The sequence below is a fragment of the Phoxinus phoxinus genome (assembly GCF_949152265.1).
Source record: "Phoxinus phoxinus genome assembly, chromosome: 15".
Taxonomy (NCBI): domain Eukaryota; kingdom Metazoa; phylum Chordata; class Actinopteri; order Cypriniformes; family Leuciscidae; genus Phoxinus; species Phoxinus phoxinus.
The window spans coordinates 563,653-569,244 of NC_136890.1; the positions used below are offsets into that span (position 1 = coordinate 563,653).

At 34.7% G+C, this 5,592-nt stretch overlaps 1 long non-coding RNA gene across 1 annotated transcript; it reads right to left on the reverse strand.

The window, feature by feature from the left end:
- Window positions 1-2,030: 2,030 nt before the first annotated feature.
- On the reverse strand, window positions 2,031-5,173 carry LOC307011619. Its single transcript, XR_013800449.1, has 3 exons — window positions 4,832-5,173; window positions 4,007-4,059; window positions 2,031-2,198 (listed from the first exon to the last, which is right to left on the reverse strand). It is a non-coding gene; the product is annotated as an uncharacterized lncRNA (long non-coding RNA).
- Window positions 5,174-5,592: the final 419 nt, after the last annotated feature.

The window sequence follows — 5,592 nt, forward strand, 5'->3', positions numbered from 1 at the left end:
CTGTATACTCTATAGGGGGCTGTATACTCTATAGGGGGCTGTATACTCTATAGGGGGCTGTATACTCTATAGGGGCTGTATACTCTATAGGGGCTGTATACTCTATAGGGGGCTGTATACTCTATAGGGGGCTGTATACTCTATAGGGGGCTGTATACTCTATAGGGGCTGTATACTCTATAGGGGGCTGTATACTCTATAGGGGGCTGTATACTCTATAGGGGGCTGTATACTCTATAGGGGGCTGTATACTCTATATGGGGCTGTATACTCTATATGGGGCTGTATACTCTATAGGGGGCTGTATACTCTATAGGGGGCTGTATACTCTATAGGGGGCTGTATACTCTATATGGGGCTGTATACTCTATAGGGGGCTGTATACTCTATAGGGGCTGTATACTCTATAGGGGCTGTATACTCTATAGGGGCTGTATACTCTATAGGGGCTGTATACTCTATAGGGGGCTGTATACTCTATAGGGGCTGTATATTCTATAGGGGGCTGTATATTCTATAGGGGCTGTATATTCTATAGGGGCTGTATACTCTATAGGGGGCTGTATATTCTATAGGGGCTGTATACTCTATAGGGGGCTGTATACTCTATAGGGGGCTGTATACTCTATAGGGGGCTGTATACTCTATAGGGGGCTGTATACTCTATAGGGGGCTGTATACTCTATAGGGGCTGTATACTCTATAGGGGCTGTATACTCTATAGGGGGCTGTATATTCTATAGGGGCTGTATACTCTATAGGGGCTGTATACTCTATAGGGGGCTGTATATTCTATAGGGGCTGTATACTCTATAGGGGCTGTATATTCTATAGGGGGCTGTATATTCTATAGGGGCTGTATACTCTATAGGGGCTGTATATTCTATAGGGGGCTGTATATTCTACAGGGGGCTGTATACTCTATAGGGGGCTGTATACTCTATAGGGGGCTGTATATTCTATAGGGGGCTGTATATTCTATAGGGGGCTGTATATTCTATAGGGGCTGTATACTCTATAGGGGGCTGTATACTCTATAGGGGGCTGTATATTCTATAGGGGCTGTATATTCTATAGGGGGCTGTATATTCTATAGGGGGCTGTATATTCTACAGGGGGCTGTATACTCTATAGGGGGCTGTATACTCTATAGGGGGCTGTATATTCTATAGGGGGCTGTATATTCTATAGGGGGCTGTATATTCTATAGGGGCTGTATACTCTATAGGGGGCTGTATACTCTATAGGGGGCTGTATATTCTATAGGGGCTGTATATTCTATAGGGGGCTGTATATTCTATAGGGGGCTGTATACTCTATAGGGGCTGTATACTCTATATGGGCTGTATACTCTATAGGGGCTGTATACTCTATAGGGGGCTGTATATCCCAGGTGAAAAGGAAATATATTTAAATTGTGCTTATTTTGACATACTTAATGTATTTTAAGTGTATTGTATTAATTATGTATTAAATGTGTTATTTTGAGACAACTTCAAGTATACTAAATATATTTTTATATGTATTTAAGTTAAATTTTAAGGTAATAGTAATATATTTTAATATACTTAATTGTGTTAAAATGGAACTATTTTAAGTACATTTAGTGTAATTTAATAGCACTTCTTTAAATTATATTTTTAATACATTTTAAATGTACTTTAGAAATACAACTTAAGTATATTTTTAAGTTCACATTAATGTGTTCCTAGTATATTTTAAATATAATATCAGCTTATTAATAATGTATTAGTAGAACACTAAGACCCACTATTAGTATATTAAAATATATATTTTTACAAAATCATTCAGTATGAAAAAAATATATTTTAATGTATTAAAAATAGTTAAAAATTATAATTCAGTTAAACACACAGTACAAAAAAATATTTGAATAAAACACACAAACACTCTTTGAAAGATAGTAAACTTTAATGCACTACATTAGTACAGCAACATATGAAAATTAAACAAAATACATTAACATAAAATGCATTGATCTGCAGAGGTATTAAACAGAACAAAAAAAAAACTAACTTAAGTCAAACAAAGTTAAATACAATAGCTGCAAACAGTCCTTCATCCTTCAAGCGAATTGAAGTGATTGGTCTTGGAGTTTGCCTCATTATTGCATTTTCTTCTGATCAGTGCTCGCACCTCAGACACTGTCGTGGTCGGAAACGGTTTGATCACAGTATCTATGAAAAGGGAAAAAGATTATTTTATTTTGTTTAAATATTAAAGCAAAATTAACATCTGTTAAAAAAGTCACTGTTCCCTTTCGAAAGGGAACTTGCACTGCGTATCTAGGTGCCCCTTTTATACTTCTGGGTCGCACTAATAGTGTCATAGGTTGTCGCCAAATTCGATTGCCGTGATTTTATAGCTTTTCAGACACCGGTTCACATGGAGGGCATTCCCCAAAGCGTCATTGATGCACTGTCTCATTCCCTGCTCTCAGGGAACAGAGGTTACAGTCGTAACCTAGACGATTTTTTAAATATGGCATGTAATGCTTAGTTCATATATTTTAACAGTAGACATTCAATATAAAATGTTAATATAATTCAAAAAAGGAGTTAATAAAATATCGACATCAAATAGGACACACATTAAGTCTTGCTGAACAACAGTGAAGACTGTATCACAGCAAAAAAAAAAAACAGAAAATGTAACTGTTTAACTGAAAAAGAACCCAGCCAACAAGTATAATAATTATAATGTATAACAAATGCTAATCTTTATTTTTAGCATTATTATTTGTTTTTGTCAGGCCCCTTTGACTTCGAGAGCAAAAAAAAGTGATGTACAGAAACACATACGTCATGCTAATACGCATTCTCTCTTCACCTCTTTTAAAAAGATTTAAGGAAATTAGAAGTTGTGAAAAATATTGTATGTCAGGACAACTAGGACAAGTGACTTGCAGCTTTCCCAAAATACAATTATATAAACAGATTTGTACATGAATGACTCAAAGCAAGCACAATTACACCTGAAATGGACACGTTGCTAACATTTTCCTACCAAGACTGACGAATCACCATTCAATAGGCCGGATTCAAAAATCTCTATAACTGAGGTGATATGAGATTAAACCATACTTACTACTAGAGATGCACCGATTACAATTTTATAGGCCGACTCCGATTTTTTACTGAGTTTGACCGATTTTAGCCGATTCCGATTAAATTTTTCTAACCACTTTAGAGCACACACAAATATTTGAAGAGTTCAGATGCAAAAGCCTCTAAGTGCCATCTGAAATTTTCTTCTAGAATGATCATTTTTATCAAGCTTGTATATTTAAGTTCAGTAATTTCACTTAAATGACAAATAATAGGTAATTTTCATTGCCATTTAAGATAAACTACTGAACTTAAATATTCAAGCTTGATAAAAATGATCATTCTAGAAGAACATTTCAGATGGCACTTAGAGGCTTAAATTGCATCTAAACTCTTCATTTATTTTCTATATTTATTTTTTTATAAAACACCATATACTTTTACCCAAACGGAACAATTAAAACAAGTTTAAATGGGTAAATTTTCTACAAATATTTTTGTGTTTATTTTCTAGCCAACTCCAGTTCTTGTTAAACACACTAGACATGTAAATTCGGTGCATTTTGGGCATTTTTTGTGTGAAATCATATTTATTTTGTCCATCAAGAGCGTGTTTTCACTTTAATTGAGCGTGAGCTCCTGCTTTAATTACGCGACGCTCCTGATTGACGCTCACGCACTGCTCCTGCTCCGCATATTTTTTCCGGCGTGAATGTCAATCAATGAGAGCATTCACACACAAAAAATAAAACCCGCTGCTCACGCTTGCGGTGTGAAACAGCCGCAATTCACGAGGTTTCCTACATGTGCGGTCCGTGTGCATGTCTGATTGCTGATGTTGTGCGATGTTAATCATATGGCGCCCGAGGTCATGGCCGATCACGTGAAAATCTGCCAATTCCGGTCACCAGCCGATCAATCGGTGCATCACTACTTACTACTCTCTTCTTCACTTGTCTCTGCACTCAGTTTTTCTTCTATAGCAGCTAGTCTGAAAAACAACAAATAAAAAAAAAAGAGAGATTTATAAATATATATATATACATACACACAACTATATAAGGCAGGCAAATTATGAAGAATGATTAGTTTTGTTTTTAAGAATGACAGTATGCTGAGTACAATGTACTTGGTGGGTAATATAATCAAAACCCTTCACAGACTCGGCAGTTTAGATACGCTCTCTTATAAGCATCCCTTTTAACAATTTAATCTTTGTACTTATTTGTAATTAGAAATATATATTAGAAAGTAATCAAAAAGGCAATAAGGTTATCAAGCTTGAACAAATATAAACACCAATCAACACACACTACCCTTATTGGCTGGTCAGCTCAAGACAAAGGTAACTATATTCATAACATGTTTTTTCAAACTTTTTAAAGCTAATTTACATCATAACAATGAAGCCAAATTCTTCAGAAAATCAGAAATAAATACACAGCTTCATTTAGCAAATAAAAATTATATTAATATAATGATGTACATATTATAATAACTAATTCATTTTTTTGAAGATGCATTGGACAATGTTTTGTAGTTATTTTAAGACAGATAAATGTCTCCACATAGATTTTAAACAGATTCATCAAAGACTTTGACAGTGCAGAAGTTGCTAGAATTCAGTGTCAGCATCATGTTAGCGGTTAAAGTCAGTATCCCACAGTGCAAGTCATATTATCAAATGTATAGCAGACCTTTCCACCTAGGAAAACAACTAAACAGTGAGATAGTTATTTATGCAAACAGCAACTAAAACTTACCAGTAACTTCTGAGGCAGAATCTTCATCTCTTCGAGTCTGCTTCGACTTTGACTTGAAAAGCTTGGCTCTGATTGGGCAAATTGAATGTAGCTGAACTGAAAAAGACGTGATGTTACACTTTGTGCCAAAAATACGAAATGCTGTCATGATCACTCACCCTTAAGTAGTTCCAAACAATTTAAGACTTTCGTTAATCTTCGATAGAAAAACTGACATTCATATCCCTCCGATGAACGATTCACCAGATCTGCTCACGTTTCAAAAAGTGAATCGCAAAAAACATCACCCAATCCATATCAATCGCGTGGTTTCCTCCAAGTCCTCTAAAGAAACACGATCGCTATAAATATTTTAACAGTTCAAATTTAAACAAGTACAACACTTTTTTGGAAATTAACATTTCTTTGGAAAATGTATCTATGATGCATTTCCAAAAATATGTTGCTGAAATTATTATGGGAATTTCAGTAGTACAAAATATCATGTAATGGACAAAAGCCTTAAGTAGCCTTTTACAACAAATAATAATTTTAAGCTTATTGCAATGCTAATAATAGTTGACAAATGTTTCTAATACATTATAAGTTGGTATATTCTAAATGTAATTTTTTTTATATTAAAATGATAAATACGTAAATAATTAAACTATATTGCAGTAGGGTAGGCCTAAGTGTTGATAAAGTACATACATTTTAAACACACTAAAATCTTAATCATTTTGATGTTCTTACACAAAGTACGAACATCAAAGCAACATAAG